This window comes from Oncorhynchus nerka, unplaced genomic scaffold (genome assembly GCF_034236695.1).
Source record: "Oncorhynchus nerka isolate Pitt River unplaced genomic scaffold, Oner_Uvic_2.0 unplaced_scaffold_1236, whole genome shotgun sequence".
NCBI classification, from domain to species: Eukaryota; Metazoa; Chordata; class Actinopteri; order Salmoniformes; family Salmonidae; genus Oncorhynchus; species Oncorhynchus nerka.
The window spans coordinates 102,370-125,692 of NW_027040102.1; the positions used below are offsets into that span (position 1 = coordinate 102,370).

Genomic DNA, 23,323 nt, shown 5'->3' on the forward strand with positions numbered 1-23,323 from the left:
CCTCTGTGTTTCTCTGTTCTTCCAGACCCAAGCAGGAGAGGGCAAGGTCTACAAGTGTCTCTTCAGCCACAAGTTTGAGGAGGCCATGTCTGAGAAGGTATGGAGAAAACCACTGATGGAGACGTGCAGATGACTTATATCACCATGTATATTATATATTATATACACTACATACAAACATATGGCATTTCTAGTAGAGGTCGACCGATTATGACTTATATCACCATGTATATTATATATTATATACACTACATACAAACATATGGCATTTCTAGTAGAGTTTATGACTTATATCACCATGTTTATATATCACTACATACAAACATATGGCATTTCTAGTAGAGAGGGCAAGACTTATATCACCATGTATATTATATATTATATACACTACATACAAACATATGGCATTTCTAGTAGAGGTCGGCCATTATGACTTATATCACCATGTATATTATATATTATATACACTACATACAAACATATGGCATTTCTAGTAGAGGTCGACCATTGACTTATATCACCATGTATATTATATACACTACATACAAACATGACATTTCTAGTAGAGGTCACCATTATGACTTATATCACCATGTATATTATATATTATATACACTACATACAAACATATGGCATTTCTAGTAGAGGTCGACCGATTATGACTTATATCACCATGTATATTATATATTATATACACTACATACAAACATATGGCATTTCTAGTAGAGGTCGACCGATTATGACTTATATCACCATGTATATTATATATTATATACACTACATACAAACATATGGCATTTCTAGTAGAGGTCGACCGATTATGACTTATATCACCATGTATATTATATATTATATACACTACATACAAACATATGGCATTTCTAGTAGAGGTCGACCGATTATGACTTATATCACCATGTATATTATATTTTACAAACATATGGCATTTCTAGTAGAGGTTTCGACCGATTTATGATTTTTCACAAAATTAAAAAAAAGACGATACCGATTAATCGGCCGAATTTGTATTTATTTTATTTACAACAATACTGAATGAACACTTATTTTAACTACGTATAATACATCAATAAAAATATATTTGGCCTCAAATAAATAATGAAACATGTTCAATTTGGTTTAAATTATGCAAAAAACCAAGTATTGGAGAAGAAAGTAAAAGTGCAATATGTGCTATGTCAGAAAGCTAACGTTTCAGTTCCTTGCTCAGAACATGAGAACATATGAAAGCTGGTGGTTCCTTTTAACATGAGACGTCAATATTCCCAGGTAAGAGGTTTCAGGTTGTAGTTAATATAGTATTTATAGGACTGTTTCTCTCTATACCTTTTGTATTTCATATACCTTTGACTATTGGATGTTCTTATAGGTACTTTAGTATTGCCAGTGTAACAGCATGGCTTCCGTCCCTCTCCTCGCCCCTACCTGGGCTCGAACCAGGAACACATCGACAACAGCTACACTCGAAGCAGCGTTACCCATCGCTCCACAAAAGCCGAGGGGAATAACTACTCTAAGTCTCAGAGCGAGTGACGTTTGAAACGCTATTAGCATGCACCCCGCTAACTAGCTAGCCATTTCACATTGGTTACACCAGCCATTAGGCTGATAGGCTTGAAGTCATAAACAGCGCTGTGCTTGCGAAGAGCTGCTGGCAAAACGCAGGAAAGTGTTGTTTGAATGAATGCTTATGAGCCTGCTGGTGCCTACCACCGCTCAGTCAGACTGCTCTATCAAATCATAGACTTAATTATAACATGGTCATTAATATGGTCCAATCAGGAGACTATCATTTTGAAAAAAACAAAAACGTTTATTTCAGTGAAACACGGAACCGTTCGGTATTTTATCTAACGGCTGGCATCCCTAAGTCTAAATATTCTTGTTACATTGTACAACCTTCAACGTTATGTCATAATTACGTCAAATTCTGGCAAATTAGTTCGCAACGAGCCAGGCGGCCCAAACTCTTGCATATACCCAGACTCTGCGTGCAATGAACGCAAGAGAAGTGACACAATTTCACCTGGTTAATATTGCCTGCTAACCTTTGATTTCTTTCAGCTAAATATGCAGGTTTAAAAGTATATACTTCTGTGTATTGATTTAAAGAAAGGCATTGGTGTTTATGGTTTAGGTCCAGTCGTCCAACGATTGTGCTTTTTTTTTCGCAAATGCGCTTTTGTTAAATCATCCCCCAGCGTCCCCCAGGACGTAACTACACATGGTTGATGACATTACTAGTTTAACTAGTGATTATGATTGTTTTTCACAAGTTAAGTTTAATGCTAGCTAGCAAATTACCTTGGCTTCTACTGCATTACCATAACAGGCAGTCTCCTCGTGGAGTGCAATGAGAGGCAGGTGGTTAGAGCGTGTTGGACTAGTTAACTGTAAAGTTGAATCCCAGAGCTGACAAGGTACAAAATCTGTCGTTCTGCCCCTGAACAAGGCAGTTAACCCACTGTTCCTAGACCAGTTAACCCACTGTTCCTAGACCAGTTAACCCACTGTTCCTAGACCAGTTATCCCACTGTTCCTAGACCAGTTAACCCACTGTTCCTAGACCAGTTAACCCACTGTTCCTAGACCAGTTAACCCACTGTTCCTAGACCAGTTAACCCACTGTTCCTAGACCAGTTAACCCACTGTTCCTAGACCAGTTAACCCACTGTTCCTAGACCAGTTAACCCACTGTTCCTAGACCAGTTAACCCACTGTTCCTAGACCAGTTAACCCACTGTTCCTAGACCAGTTAACCCACTGTTCCTAGACCAGTTAACCCACTGTTCCTAGACCAGTTAACCCACTGTTCCTAGACCAGTTAACCCACTGTTCCTAGACCAGTTAACCCACTGTTCCTAGACCAGTTAACCCACTGTTCCTAGACCAGTTAACCCACTGTTCCTAGACCAGTTAACCCACTGTTCCTAGACCAGTTAACCCACTGTTCCTAGACCAGTTAACCCACTGTTCCTAGACCAGTTAACCCACTGTTCCTAGACTGTGTTCCTAGGCTAACCCCACTGTTCCTAGAGGGTTAACCCACTGTTCCTAGATTAACCCACTGTTCCTAGACCAGTTAACCCACTGTTCCTAGACTGTGTTCCTAGACCAGTTAACCCACTGGACCAGTTAACCCACTGTTCCTAGAGGAGTTAACCCACTGTTCCTAGACAGGACTGTGTTCCTAGACCAGTTAACCCACTGTTCCTAGACCAGTTAACCCACTGTTCCCAGGCCGTCATTGAAAATAAGAATTTGTTCTTAACTGACTTGCCTGGTTAAATAAAGATGTAAAAAAATAATACCGATGTCCGATTTATGAAATCGGCCCTGGGCCATTCCGATTAATCGGGACCTCTAATTTCTAGTCCAAGATATTCCAGGACTGTGTTAGGCTGGGAGACAAGACCCACAGGACTGTGTTAGGCTGGGAGAGAGGGAGATGTGTGGTCAGGACTGTGTTAGGCTGGGAGAGAGGGAGATGTGTGGTCAGGACTGTGTGTGTTAGGCTGGGAGGAGGGAGATGTGTGGTCAGGACTGTGTTAGGCTGGGAGAGAGGGAGATGTGGGTCAGGACTGTGTTAGGCTGGGAGGGGAGATGTGGGGACTGTGTTAGGCTGGGAGGAGATGTGTGGTCAGGACTGTGTTAGGCTGGGAGAGAGAGATGTGTGGTCAGGACTGTGTTAGGCTGGGAGAGAGGGAGATGTGTGGTCAGGACTGTGTTAGGCTGGGAGGGAGGAGATGTGTGGTCAGGACTGTGGGCTTAGGGAGCTGTGTTAGGCTGGGAGAGGGAGATGTGTGGTCAGGACTGTGTTAGGCTGGGAGAGAGGAGATGTGTGGTCAGGACTGTGTTAGGCTGGGAGGGAGGGAGATGTGTGGTCAGGACTGTGTTAGGCTGGGAGAGAGGGAGATGTGTGGTCAGGACTGTGTTAGGCTGGGAGGGAGATGTGTGGTCAGGACTGTGTTAGGGGGAGAGAGATGTGTGTCAGGACTGTGTTAGGCTGGGAGGGAGGGAGATGTGTGGTCAGGACTGTGTTAGGCTGGGAGGGAGGGAGATGTGGTCAGGACTGTGTTAGGCTGGGAGAGAGGGAGATGTGTGGTCAGGACTGTGTTAGGCTGGGAGAGAGGGAGATGTGTGGTCAGGACTGTGTTAGGGCTGGGAGGGAGGGAGATGTGTGGTCAGGACTGTGTTAGGCTGGGAGGGAGGAGATGTGTGGTCAGGACTGTGTTAGGCTGGGAGAGAGGGAGATGTGTGGTCAGGACTGTGTTAGGCTGGGAGAGAGGGGAGATGTGTGGTCAGGACTGTGTTAGGCTGGGAGGAGGGAGATGTGTGGTCAGGACTGTTAGGCTGGGAGGAGGGAGATGATGTGGTCAGGACTGTGTTAGGCTGGGAGGGAGGGAGATGTGTGGTCAGGACTGTGTTAGGCTGGGAGAGAGGGAGATGTGTGGTCAGGACTGTGTTAGGCTGGGAGAGAGAGAGATGTGTGGTCAGGACTGTGTTAGGCTGGGAGAGAGGGAGATGTGTGGTCAGGACTGTGTTAGGCTGGGAGAGAGGGAGATGTGTGGTCAGGACTGTGTTAGGCTGGGAGGGAGGGAGATGTGTGGTCAGGACTGTGTTAGGCTGGGAGAGAGGGAGATGTGTGGTCAGGACTGTGTTAGGCTGGGAGAGAGATGTGTGGTCAGGACTGTGTTAGGCTGGGAGAGAGGGAGATGTGTGGTCAGGACTGTGTTAGGCTGGGAGGGAGGGAGATGTGTGGTCAGGACTGTGTTAGGCTGGGAGAGAGATGTGTGGTCAGGACTGTGTTAGGCTGGGAGGGAGGGAGATGTGTGGTCAGGACTGTGTTAGGCTGGGAGAGAGATGTGGTCAGGACTGTGTTAGGCTGGGAGGGAGAGGGAGATGTGTGGTCAGGACTGTGTTAGGCTGGGAGGGAGGGAGATGTGTGGTCAGGACTGTGTTAGGCTGGGAGAGAGATGTGTGGTCAGGACTGTGTTAGGCTGGGAGGGAGGGAGATGTGTGGTCAGGACTGTGTTAGGCTGGGAGGAGGGAGATGTGTGGTCAGGACTGTGTTAGGCTGGGAGAGAGATGTGTGGTCAGGACTGTGTTAGGCTGGGAGGGGGAGATGTGTGGTCAGGACTGTGTTAGGCTGGGAGGGAGGTGTGTGGTCAGGACTGTGTTAGGCTGGGAGAGAGGGAGATGTGTGGTCAGGACTGTGTTAGGCTGGGAGGGAGGGAGATGTGTGGTCAGGACTGTGTTAGGCTGGGAGAGAGGGAGATGTGTGGTCAGGACTGTGTTAGGCTGGGGAGAGAGGGAGATGTGTGGTCAGGACTGTGTTAGGCTGGGAGGGAGGGAGATGTGTGGTCAGGACTGTGTTAGGCTGGGAGGGAGGGAGATGTGTGGTCAGGACTGTGTTAGGCTGGGAGAGAGAGAGATGTGTGGTCAGGACTGTGTTAGGCTGGGAGAGAGAGAGATGTGTGGTCAGGACTGTGTTAGGCTGGGAGGAGGGAGATGTGTGTTCAGGACTGTTAGGCTGGGAGGGAGGGGAGATGTGTGGTCAGGACTGTGTTAGGCTGGGAGAGAGGGAGATGTGTGGTCAGGACTGTGTTAGGCTGGGAGAGAGGGAGATGTGTGGTCAGGACTGTGTTAGGCTGGGAGGGAGGGAGATGTGTGGTCAGGACTGTGTTAGGCTGGGAGGGAGAGGGAGATGTGTGGTCAGGACTGTGTTAGGCTGGGAGAGAGGGAGATGTGTGGTCAGGACTGTGTTAGGCTGGGAGAGGGAGATGTGTGGTCAGGACTGTGTTAGGCTGGGAGGGAGGGAGATGGTCAGGACTGTGTTAGGCTGAGAGAGAGAGATGTGTGGTCAGGACTGTGTTAGGCTGGGAGAGAGATGTGTGGTCAGGACTGTGTTAGGCTGGGAGAGAGGGAGATGTGTGGTCAGGACTGTGTTAGGCTGGGAGGGAGATGTGTGGTCAGGACTGTGTTAGGCTGGGAGGGAGATGTGTGGTCAGGACTGTGTTAGGCTGGGAGGGAGGGAGATGTGTGTTCAGGACTGTTAGGCTGGGAGGGAGGGAGATGTGTGGTTAGGACTGTGTTAGGCTGGGAGAGAGGGAGATGTGTGGTCAGGACTGTGTTAGGCTGGGAGAGAGGGAGATGTGTGGTCAGGACTGTGTTAGGCTGGGAGGGAGGGAGATGTGTGGTCAGGACTGTGTTAGGCTGGGAGGGAGGGAGATGTGTGGTTAGGCTGGGAGAGAGGGAGATGTGTGGTCAGGACTGTGTTAGGCTGGGAGGGAGGGAGATGTGTGGTCAGGACTGTGTTAGGCTGGGAGGGAGGGAGATGTGTGGTCAGGACTGTGTTAGGCTGGGAGAGAGGGAGATGTGTGGTCAGGACTGTGTTAGGCTGGGAGAGAGGGAGATGTGTGGTCAGGACTGTGTTAGGCTGGGAGAGAGGGAGATGTGTGGTCAGGACTGTGTTAGGCTGGGAGGGAGGGAGATGTGTGTCAGGACTGTGTTAGGCTGGGAGGGAGGGAGATGTGTGGTCAGGACTGTGTTAGGCTGGGAGAGAGGGAGATGTGTGGTCAGGACTGTGTTAGGCTGGGAGAGAGGGAGATGTGTGGTCAGGACTGTGTTAGGCTGGGAGGGAGGGAGATGTGTGGTCAGGACTGTGTTAGGCTGGGAGGGAGGGAGATGTGTGGTCAGGACTGTGTTAGGCTGGGAGAGAGGGAGATGTGTGGTCAGGACTGTGTTAGGCTGGGAGAGAGGGAGATGTGTGGTCAGGACTGTGTTAGGCTGGGAGGGGAGGGAGATGTGTGGTCAGGACTGTGTTAGGCTGGGAGAGAGAGAGATGTGTGGTCAGGACTGTGTTAGGCTGGGAGAGAGGGAGATGTGTGGTCAGGACTGTGTTAGGCTGGGAGGGAGGGAGATGTGTGGTCAGGACTGTGTTAGGCTGGGAGGAGGGAGATGTGTGGTCAGGACTGTGTTAGGCTGGGAGAGAGGAGATGTGTGGTCAGGACTGTGTTAGGCTGGGAGAGAGGGAGATGTGTGGTCAGGACTGTGTTAGGCTGGGAGAGAGATGTGTGGTCAGGACTGTGTTAGGCTGGGAGGGAGGGAGATGTGTGGTCAGGACTGTGTTAGGCTGGGAGAGAGATGTGTGGTCAGGACTGTGTTAGGCTGGGAGGGAGGGAGATGTGTGGTCAGGACTGTGTTAGGCTGGGAGGGAGGTGTGTGGTCAGGACTGTGTTAGGCTGGGAGAGAGGGAGATGTGTGGTCAGGACTGTGTTAGGCTGGGAGGGAGGGAGATGTGTGGTCAGGACTGTGTTAGGCTGGGAGAGAGATGTGTGGTCAGGACTGTGTTAGGCTGGGAGGGAGGGAGATGTGTGGTCAGGACTGTGTTAGGCTGGGAGGGAGGTGTGTGGTCAGGACTGTGTTAGGCTGGGAGAGAGGGAGATGTGTGGTCAGGACTGTGTTAGGCTGGGAGGGAGGGAGATGTGTGGTCAGGACTGTGTTAGGCTGGGAGAGAGGGAGATGTGTGGTCAGGACTGTGTTAGGCTGGGAGAGAGAGAGATGTGTGGTCAGGACTGTGTTAGGCTGGGAGAGAGAGAGATGTGTGGTCAGGACTGTGTTAGGCTGGGAGGGAGGGAGATGTGTGGTCAGGACTGTCTGGGAGGGAGATGTGTGGTCAGGACTGTGTTAGGCTGGGAGGGAGGGAGATGTGTGGTCAGGACTGTGTTAGGCTGGGAGAGAGAGATGTGTGTCAGGACTGTGTTAGGCTGGGAGGGAGGGAGATGTGTGGTCAGGACTGTGTTAGGCTGGGAGGGAGGGAGATGTGTGGTCAGGACTGTGTTAGGCTGGGAGAGAGATGTGTGGTCAGGACTGTGTTAGGCTGGGAGAGAGGGAGATGTGTGGTCAGGACTGTGTTAGGCTGGGAGGGAGATGTGTGGTCAGGACTGTGTTAGGCTGGGAGAGAGGGAGATGTGTGGTCAGGACTGTGTTAGGCTGGGAGGGAGGGAGATGTGTGGTCAGGACTGTGTTAGGCTGGGAGAGAGGGAGATGTGTGGTCAGGACTGTGTTAGGCTGGGAGGGAGATGTGTGGTCAGGACTGTGTTAGGCTGGGAGGGAGGGAGATGTGTGGTCAGGACTGTGTTAGGCTGGGAGGGGGGGAGATGTGTGGTCAGGACTGTGTTAGGCTGGGAGAGAGGGAGATGTGTGGTCAGGACTGTGTTAGGCTGGGAGAGAGGGAGATGTGTGGTCAGGACTGTGTTAGGCTGGGAGGGAGGGAGATGTGTGGTCAGGACTGTGTTAGGCTGGGAGGGAGGGAGATGTGTGGTCAGGACTGTGTTAGGCTGGGAGAGAGGGAGATGTGTGGTCAGGACTGTGTTAGGCTGGGAGGGGAGATGTGTGGTCAGGACTGTGTTAGGCTGGGAGGAGGAGATGTGGTCAGGACTGTGTTAGGCTGGGAGAGAGGGAGATGTGTGGTCAGGACTGTGTTAGGCTGGGAGAGAGAGAGATGTGTGGTCAGGACTGTGTTAGGCTGGGAGAGAGAGAGATGTGTGGTCAGGACTGTGTTAGGCTGGGAGAGAGGGAGATGTGTGGTCAGGACTGTGTTAGGCTGGGAGGAGGGAGATGTGTGGTCAGGACTGTGTTAGGCTGGGAGAGGGGAGATGTGTGGTCAGGACTGTGTTAGGCTGGGAGGGAGGGAGATGTGTGGTCAGGACTGTGTTAGGCTGGGAGAGAGATGTGTGGTCAGGACTGTGTTAGGCTGGGAGGGAGGGAGATGTGTGGTCAGGACTGTGTTAGGCTGGGAGAGAGATGTGTGGTCAGGACTGTGTTAGGCTGGGAGGGAGGGAGATGTGTGGTCAGGACTGTGTTAGGCTGGGAGGGAGGGAGATGTGTGGTCAGGACTGTGTTAGGCTGGGAGAGAGATGTGTGGTCAGGACTGTGTTAGGCTGGGAGGGAGGGAGATGTGTGGTCAGGACTGTGTTAGGCTGGGAGAGGGAGATGTGTGGTCAGGACTGTGTTAGGCTGGGAGAGAGGAGATGTGTGGTCAGGACTGTGTTAGGCTGGGAGGGAGGAGATGTGTGGTCAGGACTGTGTTAGGCTGGGAGAGAGGAGATGTGTGGTCAGGACTGTGTTAGGCTGGGAGAGAGGGAGATGTGTGGTCAGGACTGTGTTAGGCTGGGAGGGGGAGGGAGATGTGTGGTCAGGACTGTGTTAGGCTGGGAGGAGGGAGATGTGTGGTCAGGACTGTGTTAGGCTGGGAGAGAGGGAGATGTGTGGTCAGGACTGTGTTAGGCTGGGAGAGAGGAGATGTGTGGTCAGGGCTGTGTTAGGCTGGGAGAGAGGGAGATGTGTGGTCAGGACTGTGTTAGGCTGGGAGGGAGGGAGATGTGTGTTCAGGACTGTTAGGCTGGGAGGGAGGGAGATGTGTGGTTAGGACTGTGTTAGGCTGGGAGGGAGGGAGATGTGTGGTCAGGACTGTGTTAGGCTGGGAGAGAGGGAGATGTGTGGTCAGGACTGTGTTAGGCTGGGAGGAGGGAGATGTGTGGTCAGGACTGTGTTAGGCTGGGAGGGAGGGAGATGTGTGGTCAGGACTGTGTTAGGCTGGGAGGGAGATGTGTGGTCAGGACTGTGTTAGGCTGGGAGAGAGGGAGATGTGTGGTCAGGACTGTGTTAGGCTGGGAGGGAGATGTGTGGTCAGGACTGTGTTAGGCTGGGAGAGAGGGAGATGTGTGGTCAGGACTGTGTTAGGCTGGGAGAGAGGGAGATGTGTGGTCAGGACTGTGTTAGGCTGGGAGAGAGATGTGTGGTCAGGACTGTGTTAGGCTGGGAGGGAGATGTGTGGTCAGGACTGTGTTAGGCTGGGAGAGAGGGAGATGTGTGGTCAGGACTGTGTTAGGCTGGGAGAGAGGGAGATGTGTGGTCAGGACTGTGTTAGGCTGGGAGAGAGGGAGATGTGTGGTCAGGACTGTGTTAGGCTGGGAGAGAGAGAGATGTGTGGTCAGGACTGTGTTAGGCTGGGAGAGAGGGAGATGTGTGGTCAGGACTGTGTTAGGCTGGGAGAGAGGGAGATGTGTGGTCAGGACTGTGTTAGGCTGGGAGGGAGGGAGATGTGTGGTCAGGACTGTGTTAGGCTGGGAGAGAGGGAGATGTGGGTCAGGACTGTGTTAGGCTGGGAGAGGGAGATGTGTGGTCAGGACTGTGTTAGGCTGGGAGAGGGAGGGAGATGTGTGGTCAGGACTGTGTTAGGCTGGGAGAGAGGGAGATGTGTGGTCAGGACTGTGTTAGGCTGGGAGGGAGATGTGTGGTCAGGACTGTGTTAGGCTGGGAGAGAGGGAGATGTGTGGTCAGGACTGTGTTAGGCTGGGAGAGAGGGAGATGTGTGGTCAGGACTGTGTTAGGCTGGGAGGAGGGAGATGTGTGGTCAGGACTGTGTTAGGCTGGGAGAGGGAGATGTGTGGTCAGGACTGTGTTAGGCTGGGAGAGAGGGAGATGTGTGGTCAGGACTGTGTTAGGCTGGGAGAGAGAGATGTGTGGTCAGGACTGTGTTAGAGAGAGGGAGATGTGTGGTCAGGACTGTGTTAGGCTGGGAGAGAGGGAGATGTGTGGTCAGGACTGTGTTAGGCTGGGAGAGGAGATGTGGACTGGTCAGGTCACTGTGTTAGGCTGGGAGAGAGGGAGATGTGGGTCAGGACTGTGTTAGGCTGGGAGAGGAGATGTGTGGTCAGGACTGTGTTAGGCTGGGAGGGAGAGGGAGATGTGTGGTCAGGACTGTGTTAGGCTGGGAGGAGATGTGTGGTCAGATGTGTGGTCAGGACTGTGTTAGGCTGGGAGAGAGGGAGATGTGTGGTCAGGACTGTGTTAGGCTGGGAGAGAGGGAGATGTGTGGTCAGGACTGTGTTAGGCTGGGAGAGAGAGATGTGTGGTCAGGACTGTGTTAGGCTGGGAGGAGATGGTCAGGACTGTGTTAGGCTGGGAGGGGGATGTGTGGTCAGGACTGTGTTAGGCTGGGAGAGAGATGTGTGGTCAGGACTGTGTTAGGCTGGGAGAGAGGGAGATGTGGGACTCAGGACTGTGTTAGGCTGGGAGGAGGGAGATGTGTGGTCAGGACTGTGTTAGGGGAGAGGGAGATGTGTGGTCAGGACTGGAGGCTGGGAGAGGGAGATGTGGTCAGGACTGTGTTCAGGACTGGGAGGAGGGAGATGTGTGGTCAGGACTGTGTTAGGCTGGGAGGGGAGGGAGATGTGTGGTCAGGACTGTGTTAGGCTGGGAGAGAGGAGATGTGTGGTCAGGACTGTGTTAGGCTGGGAGAGAGGGAGATGTGTTTAGGCTGGGAGAGAGGAGATGTGTGGTCAGGACTGTGTTAGGCTGGGAGAGGAGGGAGATGTGGGTCAGGACTGTGTTAGGCTGGGAGAGAGGGAGATGTGTGGTCAGGACTGTGTTAGGCTGGGAGGAGGGAGATGTGTGGTCAGGACTGTGTTAGGCTGGGAGGGAGGGAGATGTGTGGTCAGGACTGTGTTAGGCTGGGAGAGAGGGAGATGTGGGTCAGGACTGTGTTAGGCTGGGAGAGAGGGAGATGTGTGGTCAGGACTGTGTTAGGCTGGGAGAGAGGGGGAGATGTGTGGTCAGGACTGTGTTAGGCTGGGAGAGAGGGAGATGTGTGGTCAGGACTGTGTTAGGCTGGGAGAGAGGAGATGTGTGGTCAGGACTGTGTTAGGCTGGGAGAGGGAGATGTGTGGTCAGACTGTGTTAGGCTGGGAGGAGAGAGATGTGGTCAGGACTGTGTTAGGCTGGGAGAGGGAGATGTGTGGTCAGGACTGTGTTAGGCTGGGAGAGAGGGAGATGTGTGGTCAGGACTGTGTTAGGCTGGGAGGAGGGAGATGTGTGGTCAGGACTGTGTTAGGCTGGGAGAGGGAGATGTGTGGTCAGGACTGTGTTAGGCTGGGAGAGGGAGATGTGTGGTCAGGACTGTGTTAGGCTGGGAGAGAGGGAGATGTGTGGTCAGGACTGTGTTAGGCTGGGAGGAGGGAGATGTGGGTCAGGACTGTGTTAGGCTGGGAGGAGGGATGTGTGGTCAGATGTGTGGTCAGGACTGTGTTAGGCTGGGAGGGAGGGAGATGTGTGGTCAGGACTGTGTTAGGCTGGGAGAGAGGGAGATGTGTGGTCAGGACTGTGTTAGGCTGGGAGAGAGAGATGTGTGGTCAGGACTGTGTTAGGCTGGGAGAGAGGGAGATGTGTGGTCAGGACTGTGTTAGGCTGGGAGAGAGGGAGATGTGTGGTCAGGACTGTGTTAGGCTGGGAGGAGGGAGAGTGTGGTCAGGACTGTGTTAGGCTGGGAGAGAGGGAGATGTGTGGTCAGGACTGTGTTAGGCTGGGAGGGAGGGAGATGTGTGGTCAGGACTGTGTTAGGCTGGGAGAGAGGGAGATGTGTGGTCAGGACTGTGTTAGGCTGGGAGAGAGGGAGATGTGTGGTCAGGACTGTGTTAGGCTGGGAGGGAGATGTGTGGTCAGGACTGTGTTAGGCTGGGAGAGAGGAGATGTGGTCAGGACTGTGTTAGGCTGGGAGGGAGAGTGGGCAGGGATGTGTGTGGTCAGGCTGGGAGGACTGTGTTGTTAGGCTGGGAGGGAGGGAGATGTGTGGTCAGGACTGTGTTAGGCTGGGAGGAGGGAGATGTGTGGTCAGGACTGTGTTAGGCTGGGAGAGAGGAGAGATGTGTGGTCAGGACTGTGTTAGGCTGGGAGGGAGGGAGATGTGTGGTCAGGACTGTGTTAGGCTGGGAGAGAGGGAGATGTGTGGTCAGGACTGTGTTAGGCTGGGAGGAGGGAGATGTGGGTCAGGACTGTGTTAGGCTGGGAGAGAGGAGATGTGTGGTCAGGACTGTGTTAGGCTGGGAGAGAGGGAGATGTGTGGTCAGGACTGTGTTAGGCTGGGAGGGAGATGTGTGGTCAGGACTGTGTTAGGCTGGGAGAGGAGGGAGATGTGTGGTCAGGACTGTGTTAGGCTGGGAGAGAGGAGATGTGTGGTCAGGACTGTGTTAGGCTGGGAGGGAGGGAGATGTGTGGTCAGGACTGTGTTAGGCTGGGAGAGGGAGATGTGTGGTCAGGACTGTGTTAGGCTGGGAGGAGATGTGTGGTCAGGACTGTGTTAGGCTGGGAGAGAGGGAGATGTGTGGTCAGGACTGTGTTAGGCTGGGAGAGAGAGATGTGTGGTCAGGACTGTGTTAGGCTGGGAGAGAGGGAGATGTGTGGTCAGGACTGTGTTAGGCTGGGAGAGAGGGAGATGTGGGTCAGGACTGTGTTAGGCTGGGAGAGAGGGAGATGTGTGGTCAGGACTGTGTTAGGCTGGGAGAGAGGGAGATGTGGTCAGGACTGTGTTAGGCTGGGAGAGAGGGAGATGTGTGGTCAGGACTGTGTTAGGCTGGGAGGGAGATGTGTGGTCAGGACTGTGTTAGGCTGGGAGGGAGATGTGTGGTCAGGACTGTGTTAGGCTGGGAGGGAGGGAGATGTGTGGTCAGGACTGTGTTAGGCTGGGAGAGAGGGAGATGTGTGGTCAGGACTGTGTTAGGCTGGGAGGGAGATGTGTGGTCAGGACTGTGTTAGGCTGGGAGGGGAGGGAGATGTGTGGTCAGGACTGTGTTAGGCTGGGAGAGAGGGAGATGTGTGGTCAGGACTGTGTTAGGCTGGGAGAGAGGGAGATGTGTGGTCAGGACTGTGTTAGGCTGGGAGAGAGGGAGATGTGTGGTCAGGACTGTGTTAGGCTGGGAGAGAGGGAGATGTGTGGTCAGGACTGTGTTAGGCTGGGAGAGATGTGTGGTCAGGACTGTGTTAGGCTGGGAGAGAGGGAGATGTGTGGTCAGGACTGTGTTAGGCTGGGAGAGAGGGAGATGTGTGGTCAGGACTGTGTTAGGCTGGGAGAGAGGAGATGTGTGGTCAGGACTGTGTTAGGCTGGGAGAGAGGGAGATGTGTGGTCAGGACTGTGTTAGGCTGGGAGAGAGGAGATGTGTGGTCAGGACTGTGTTAGGCTGGGAGAGGGGAGATGTGTGGTCAGGTGTTAGGCTGGGAGAGAGGAGATGTGTGGTCAGGACTGTGTTAGGCTGGGAGAGAGGGAGATGTGTGGTCAGGACTGTGTTAGGCTGGGAGAGAGGGAGATGTGTGGTCAGGACTGTGTTAGGCTGGGAGAGAGGAGATGTGTGGTCAGGACTGTGTTAGGCTGGGAGAGAGGGAGATGTGTGGTCAGGACTGTGTTAGGCTGGGAGGAGAGAGGACTGTGTGGTCAGGACTGTGTTAGGCTGGGAGGAGGGAGATGTGTGGTCAGGACTGTGTTAGGCTGGGAGGGAGATGTGTGGTCAGGACTGTGTTAGGCTGGGAGAGAGGGAGATGTGTGGTCAGGACTGTGTTAGGCTGGGAGAGAGATGTGTGGTCAGGACTGTGTTAGGCTGGGAGAGAGATGTGTGGTCAGGACTGTGTTAGGCTGGGAGAGAGGGAGATGTGTGGTCAGGACTGTGTTAGGCTGGGAGGGAGATGTGTGTCAGGACTGTGTTAGGCTGGGAGGGAGATGTGTGGTCAGGACTGTGTTAGGCTGGGAGAGAGGGAGATGTGTGGTCAGGACTGTGTTAGGCTGGGAGGGAGATGTGTGGTCAGGACTGTGTTAGGCTGGGAGGGAGATGTGTGGTCAGGACTGTGTTAGGCTGGGAGAGAGGGAGATGTGTGGTCAGGACTGTGTTAGGCTGGGAGAGAGGGAGATGTGTGGTCAGGACTGTGTTAGGCTGGGAGAGAGGGAGATGTGTGGTCAGGACTGTGTTAGGCTGGGAGAGAGGGAGATGTGTGGTCAGGACTGTGTTAGGCTGGGAGCTGGTCAGGACTGTGTTAGGCTGGGAGAGAGAGATGTGTGGTCAGGACTGTGTTAGGCTGGGAGAGAGAGATGTGTGGTCAGGACTGTGTTAGGCTGGGAGAGAGGGAGATGTGTGGTCAGGACTGTGTTAGGCTGGGAGAGAGGGAGATGTGTGGTCAGGACTGTGTTAGGCTGGGAGAGAGATGTGTGGTCAGGACTGTGTTAGGCTGGGAGGGAGGGAGATGTGTGGTCAGGACTGTGTTAGGCTGGGAGGGAGGGAGATGTGTGGTCAGGACTGTGTTAGGCTGGGAGGGGAGATGTGTGGTCAGGACTGTGTTAGGCTGGGAGGGAGATGTGTGGGACTGTGTTAGGCTGGGAGGGAGATGTGTGGTCAGGACTGTGTTAGGCTGGGAGGGAGGAGATGTGTGGTCAGGACTGTGTTAGGCTGGGAGGAGGGAGATGTGTGGTCAGGACTGTGTTAGGCTGGGAGAGAGGGAGATGTGGTCAGGACTGTGTTAGGCTGGGAGAGAGGGAGATGTGTGGTCAGGACTGTGTTAGGCTGGGAGAGAGGGAGATGTGTGGTCAGGACTGTGTTAGGCTGGGAGAGAGGGAGATGTGTGTCAGGACTGTGTTAGGCTGGGAGAGAGGGAGATGTGTGGTCAGGACTGTGTTAGGCTGGGAGGAGGGAGATGTGTGGTCAGGACTGTGTTAGGCTGGGAGAGAGGGAGATGTGTGGTCAGGACTGTGTTAGGCTGGGAGAGGGAGATGTGTGGTCAGGACTGTGTTAGGCTGGGAGGAGAGATGTGTGGTCAGGACTGTGTTAGGGCTGGGAGAGAGGGAGATGTGTGGTCAGGACTGTGTTAGGCTGGGAGGGAGGGAGATGTGTGGTCAGGACTGTGTTAGGCTGGGAGAGAGGGAGATGTGTGGTCAGGACTGTGTTAGGCTGGGAGAGAGGGAGATGTGTGGTCAGGACTGTGTTAGGCTGGGAGAGAGGGAGATGTGTGGTCAGGACTGTGTTAGGCTGGGAGGGAGATGTGTGGTCAGGACTGTGTTAGGCTGGGAGAGAGGGAGATGTGTGGTCAGGACTGTGTTAGGCTGGGAGAGAGGAGGACTGTGTTAGGTGGGAGAGGGAGATGTGGTCAGGACTGTCAGGACTGAGATGTTAGGCTGGGAGGAGGGATGTGTGGTCAGGACTGTGTTAGGCTGGGAGAGGGAGATGTGTGGTCAGGACTGTGTTAGGCTGGGAGGAGGGAGATGTGTGGTCAGGACTGTGTTAGGCTGGGAGAGAGGAGATGTGTGGTCAGGACTGTGTTAGGCTGGGAGAGAGGGAGATGTGTGGTCAGGACTGTGTTAGGCTGGGAGAGAGAGGAGATGTGTGGTCAGGACTGTGTGTAGGCTGGGAGGAGAGGGAGATGTGTGGTCAGGACTGTGTTAGGCTGGGAGAGAGGGAGATGTGTGGTCAGGACTGTGTTTAGGCTGGGAGAGAGGGAGATGTGGTCAGGACTGTGTTAGGCTGGGAGGAGATGGAGGACTGTGTTAGGCTGTGTGGTCAGGACTGTGTTAGGCTGGGAGGGGAGATGTGTGGTCAGGACTGTGTTAGGCTGGGAGGAGGGATGAAGCTGTGGTCAGGACTGTGTTAGGCTGGGAGGGAGATGTGTGGTCAGGACTGTGTTAGGCTGGGAGAGAGGGAGATGTGTGGTCAGGACTGTGTTAGGCTGGGAGAGAGGGAGATGTGTGGTCAGGACTGTGTTAGGCTGGGAGAGAGGGAGATGTGTGGTCAGGACTGTGTTAGGCTGGGAGAGAGGGAGATGTGTGGTCAGGACTGTGTTAGGCTGGGAGAGAGGGAGATGTGTTGTCAGGACTGTGTTAGGCTGGGAGAGAGATGTGTGGTCAGGACTGGGAATAAGATTGAATCTACATGCTGTCAACAGTGCTTTGATGAAGCTTTTAGTGGTTGGGTGTTGAACTACAGGCTTTATTAAAGGGGCGGCCAACAGTGGTTGGGTGTTGAACTACAGGCTTTATTAAAGGGGCGGCCAACAGTGGTTGGGTGTTGAACTACAGGCTTTATTAAAGGGTCATTAAAGGGGCGGCCAACAGTGAGCAGACATTTTCTTTCTCAAGCTGTCATTTTTCCCCAGCTCCTATGCCATATTTGGACGTGTGTAAAAGCTCTCTTTTCATGTGACAATGACTAAAACTTCTCTCTGTCTCTCCTCCCTCCCTCCCTCTGTCTCTCCCTCCTCCCTCCCTCTGTCTCTCCCTCCCTCCCTCCCTCTGTCTCTACCTCTCTCCCTCCCTCCCTCCCCTCTCCCTCTTCCTCCCCTCCCTCTGTCTCTCCCTCCTCCTCTGTCTCTCCCTCCCTCCCTCCCTCCCTCAGTGTCGAGAGGCCCTGACCAACGCGTCAGAGGGGTGATAACCCAGGACTACAAGGTTAGCTACTCTCTGACCAAGGCCTGTAAGGCTGACCTCAGGAAGCATCGCTGTAACCTGGACACCAACATGCCCCGCGCTAGAGAGGCACGACTATCATATCTGCTACTATGCCTGGAGTCTGCTGTACACAGGGGTGGGTGGAGGAGAGAGAGTGTGTGTGTGTGTGCATGTGTATGAGGGGTGATAAATGCCATACATTAACTGTTGAATGTGTATGAGGGGTGATAAATGCCATACATTAACTGTTGAATGTGTGTACATGTGTATGAGGGGTGATAAATGCCAAACACATGTACACACATTCAACGGTTAATGTTTGAGGGTTGATACTTGAAGGTGTGTATTTAAAAATACATATTTTTTATTGTTTATGTGTAACGATACGAAGTGTCTGATTTAACTCAGTTCCTAACAGCTGCGTTAACGGGATTCACTCCACAATATAATAGCCACTGTACTAACAGGACCCCTGGGGGTTATAATGCCTGTATAGAAACACACGAACCACATAACCTGTTGTTCAGTGGGTCTACATTCATTGTGACAAATATATCTAGCTATGTTAAGACTCCAAGAACGAGAACGATTTAAAAAAATATGTTTTAATTCTGATTGAATGTTGCTTTATATGTTTCTGCTTTATAGCTTAAGTTATAGCCTAACATGAAGGAAATGACAGGTCAGTGACCTTTTAACCTAATGAATGCGGACCCAATGAACAATAAGTTGTGTGGTTAATGTGTTTGTATACAGGCATTATAACCCCCCCCCCCACCTTGACCGATGGTCAACAGTATGTATCATTCTGTTGTATGGCCTGTGTACAGTACTCTATGTTGCTACCTACAGCGCATGTCTGTTGCATTGCCTCCGTACTCGTGTTCTGTTAGTCTATGTAATGTCACGCTTGATGCTATTGGCTGTACTCTTATGTTGTGTATTGTCACGTCAGCTCAGTTCAATGTTGTCGGGTACGTGTTACTCTACATGTGACTGTGAAGTAGCAGACGATGAGACGCCGCCCGACCGGGAGAAGACGCTGGAGCTGATTCGCTACCTGGTCCCAGTCCTATTATATTGCGGACGTTCACGCTTCCTATTGTTATAATGTTCCCTCAATGTTTTGTACCTGCTTTAAGTTACAGTTTTACTGTGAACACTGAGGCTGTACCCGCTTTTAGTTACAGGTTTACTGTGAACACTGAGGCTGTACCTGCTTTAAGTTACAGTTTTACTGTGAACACTGAGGCTGTACCTGCTTTAAGTTACAGTTTTACTGTGAACACTGAGGCTGTACCTGCTTTAAGTTACTGTTTTACTGTGAACACTGAGGCTGTACCTGCTTTAAGTTACAGTTTTACTGTGAACACTGAGGCTGTACCTGCTTTAAGTTACAGTTTTACTGTGAACACTGAGGCTGTACCTGCTTTAAGTTACAGTTTTACTGTGAACACTGAGGCTGTACCTGCTTTAAGTTACAGTTTTACTGTGAATACTGAGGCTGTACCTGCTTTAAGTTACAGTTTTACTGTGAACACTGATGCTGTACCTGCTTTAAGTTACAGTTTTACTGTGAACACTGAGGCTGTACCTGCTTTACTGTGAACACTGAGGCTGTACCTGCTTTAAGTTACAGGTTTACTGTGAACACTGAGGCTGTACCCGCTTTAAGTTACAGGTTTACTGTGAACACTGAGGCTGTACCTGCTTTACTGTGAACACTGAGGCTGTACCTGCTTTAAGTTACAGGTTTACTGTGAACACTGAGGCTGTACCTGCTTTAAGTTACAGTTTTACTGTGAACACTGAGGCTGTACCTGCTTTAAGTTCCAGTTTTACTGTGAATACTGAGGCTGTACCTGCTTTAAGTTACAGTTTTACTGTGAACACTGAGGCTGTACCTGCTTTAAGTGACAGTTTTACTGTGAACACTGATGCTGTACCTGCTTTAAGTTACAGTTTTACTGTGAACACTGAGGCTGTACCTGCTTTAAGTTACAGGTTTACTGTGAACACTGAGGCTGTACCTGCTTTAAGTTACAGGTTTACTGTGAACACTGAGGCTGTACCTGCTTTAAGTTACAGTTTTACTGTGAACACTGAGGCTGTACCTGCTTTAAGTGACAGTTTTACTGTGAACACTGATGCTGTACCTGCTTTAAGTTACAGTTTTACTGTGAACACTGAGGCTGTACCTGCTTTAAGTTACAGGTTTACTGTGAACACTGAGGCTGTACCTGCTTTAAGTTACTGTTTTACTGTGAACACTGAGGCTGTACCCACTTTACGTTAGTTTTACTGTGAACACTGAGGCTGTACCTGATTTAAGTTACAGTTTTACTGTGAACACTGAGGCTGTACCTGCTTTAAGTTACAGGTTTACTGTGAACACTGAGGCTGTACCTGCTTTAAGTTACTGTTTTAACATTAGCCAAGTAGGCTACTGTGGCTATTTGATCATAATATAGGCCTACCAGAGTGGCCTACCATCAAAAACAATGGAGAAAATGCATCCCATAACATGGAAATAGCTGTTCTATCATTCAGCCGACAGTAGCAGCCGATATAGGGTGTTCAATGTAGGCCTACACTCATTTACAGAGCATTTGGAAAGTATTCAGACACCTTGACTTCTTCTGCATTTTGTTACATTACAGACTTATTCAAAAATAAATTATGATTTTTAACCCAAAACGGGTTTTTTAGACATTCAGACCCTTTACTCAGTACTTTGTTGAAGCACCTTTAGCAGTGATTACAGACTCCAGTCTTCTTGGGTATGACACTACAAGCTTGGTACACCTGTATTGGGGGAGTTTCTCCCAGTCTTCTCTGCAGATCCTCTCAAGCTCTGTCAGGTTGGATGGGGAGCGTCACTGCACATTCAGAGACTAGTCTGGAAGCCACTCCTGAGTTGTCTTGGCTGTGTGCTTAGGGTTGTTGTCCTGTTGGAAGGTGAACCTTCACCCCAGTCTGAGGACCTGAGCGATCTGGAGCAGGTTTTCATCAAGGATCTCTCTGTACTTTGCTCCATTCGTCTTTCCCTCGATCCTGACTAGTCTCCCAGTCTCTGCCACTGAAAAACATCCCCACAGCATGATGCTGCCACCACCATGTTTTACTCTTGGCATTCAGGCCAAAGATTTCAATCTTGGTTTCATCAGAGCAGAGGATCTGGTTTCTCATGGTCTGAAAGCCCTTTAGGTCCCTTTTGGCGAACTCCAAGCGGGCTGTCATGTGGCTTCCGTCTGGCCACTCTACTGTAAAGGTCTGATTGGTGGAGTGCTGCAGAGATGGTTGTCCTTCTAGAAGATTCTCCCATCTCCACAGAGGAGCTCTGTCAGAGCGACCATCAGTTGCTTGGTCACCTCCCTGACCAAGGCCCTTCTCCCCGATTACTCAGTTTGGCCGGGCGGCCAGCTCTAGGAAGAGTCTCGGTGGTTCCAAACTTCTTCCATTTAAGAATGATGGAGGCCACTGTGCTCTTGGGAACCTTCAATGCTGCAGAATGATGGAGGCCACTGTGTTCTTGGGGACCTTCAATGCTGCAGAATGATGGAGGCCACTGTGTTCTTGGGGACCTTCAATGCTGCAGAATGATGGAGGCCACTGTGTTCTTGGGGACCTTCAATGCTGCAGAATGATGGAGGCCACTGTGTTCTTGGGAACCTTCAATGCTGCAGAAATGTTTTGGTACCCTTCCCCAGATCTGTGCCTCGACACAATCCTGTCTCAGAGCTCTAGGGACAATTCCTTCGACCTCATGGCTTAGTTTTTGCTCTGATATACACTGTTAACTGTGGGATCTTATATAGACAGGTGTGTGTCTTTCTAAATCATGTCCAATCAATTGAATTTACCACAGGTGGACTCCAATCAAGTTGTAGAAACAGCTCAAGGATGATCAATTTCAAGTCTCAGAGCAAAGAGTCTGAATACTTATGTAAATAAGACATTTCTGTTTTTAATTTCTAAAAATCTGTTTTCGGTTTGTCATTATGGGGTATTGTGTGTAGATTGATGGGGAAAAACAGTACTTTAATCCTTTATAGAAAAAGTTTGTAACATAAAAATGTGGAAAACGTGAAGGAGTCTGAATACTTTCTGAATGTCTCTAACCAGGTCGTACTCCTCCCAGGTCCGTACTCCTCCCAGGTCGTACTCCTCCCAGGTCGTACTCCTCCCAGGTCGTACTCCTCCCAGGTCTCCCCAGGATGCTGGTCTGAATGTCTCTCTAACCTATCCCCTCCTCTCTCCCCAGGTCTCCAGGATGCTGGTCTGAATGCCTCTCATCCCTATCCCCTCCTCTCTCCCCAGGTCCCCAGGATGCTGGTCTGAATGCCTCTCTAACCTATCCCCTCCTCTCTCCCCAGGTCTCCCCAGGATGCTGGTCTGAATGCCTCTCATCCCTATCCCCTCCTCTCTCCCCAGGTCTCCAGGATGTTGGTCTGAATGCCTCTCTAACCTATCCCCTCCTCTCTCCCCAGGTCTCCAGGATGCTGGTCTGAATGCCTCTCTAACCTATCCCCTCCTCTCTCCCCAGGATGCTGGTCTGAATGCCTCTCTAAGCTATCCCCTCCTCTCTCTCCAGGTCTCCCCAGGATGCTGGTCTGAATGCCTCTCATCCCTATCCCCTCCTCTCTCCCCAGGTCTCCCCAGGATGCTGGTCTGAATGCCTCTCTAACCTATCCCCTCCTCTCTCCCCAGGTCCCCAGGATGCTGGTCTGAATGCCTCTCTAACCTATCCCCTCCTCTCTCTCCAGGTCTCCCCAGGATGCTGGTCTGAATGCCTCTCATCCCTATCCCCTCCTCTCTCCCCAGGTCCCCAGGATGCTGGTCTGAATGCCTCTCTAACCTATCCCCTCCTCTCTCTCCAGGTCTCCCCAGGATGCTGGTCTGAATGCCTCTCATCCCTATCCCCTCCTCTCTCCCCAGGTCTCCAGGATGCTGGTCTGAATGCCTCTCTAACCTATCCCCTCCTCTCTCTCCAGGTCTCCCCAGGATGCTGGTCTGAATGCCTCTCATCCCTATCCCCTCCTCTCTCCCCAGGTCTCCAGGATGCTGGTCTGAATGCCTCTCTAACCTATCCCCTCCTCTCTCCCCAGGTCTCCAGGATGCTGGTCTGAATGCCTCTCTAACCTAACCTCTCCTCTCTCCCCAGGTCTCCAGGATGCTGGTCTGAATGCCTCTCAACCCTAGGTCTCCAGGATGCTGGTCTGAATGCCTCTCAACCCTATCCCCTCCTCTCTCCCCAGGTCTCCCAGGATGCTGGTCTGAATGCCTCTCAACCTATCCCCTCCTCTCCCCCAGGTCTCCCCAGGATGCTGGTCTGAATGCCTCTCAACCCTATCCCCTCCTCTCTCCCCAGGTCTCCCCAGGATGCTGGTCTGAATGCCTCTCAACCCTATCCCCTCCTCTCTCCCCAGGTCTCCCCAGGATGCTGGTCTGAATGCCTCTCAACCCTATCCCCCTACTCTCCCCCAGGTCTCCCCAGGATGCTGGTCTGAATGCCTCTCAACCCTATCCCCTCTCTCCCCAGGTCTCCAGGATGCTGGTCTGAATGCCTCTCAACCCTATCCCTCCTCTCTCCCCAGGTCTCCCCAGGATGCTGGTCTGAATGCCTCTCAACCCTATCCCCCAGGATGCTGGTATGAATGCCTCTCAACCCTCTCTCTCCCCAGGTCTCCCCAGGATGCTGGTCTGAATGCCTCTCAACCCTATCCCCTCCTCTCTCCCCAGGTCTCCAGGATGCTGGTCTGAATGCCTCTCTAACCCTATCCCCTCCTCTCTCCCCAGGTCTCCCCAGGATGCTGGTCTGAATGCCTCTCTAACCTATCCCCTCTCTCCCCAGGTCTCCCCAGGATGCTGGTCTGAATGCCTCTCAACCCTATCCCCTCCTCTCTCCCCAGGTCTCCCCAGGATGCTGGTCTGAATGCCTCTCAACCCTATCCCCTCCTCTCTCCCCAGGTCTCCCCAGGATGCTGGTCTGAATGCCTCTCTAACCTATCCCCTCCTCTCTCCCCAGGTCTCCCCAGGATGCT

At 52.0% G+C, this 23,323-nt stretch overlaps 1 pseudogene; it reads left to right on the forward strand.

Annotated features, from left to right (window-relative positions):
- Window positions 1–23,323, forward strand: part of LOC135569052 (Golgi apparatus protein 1-like) — an 84,664-nt pseudogene that overhangs the window by 40,133 nt on the left and 21,208 nt on the right.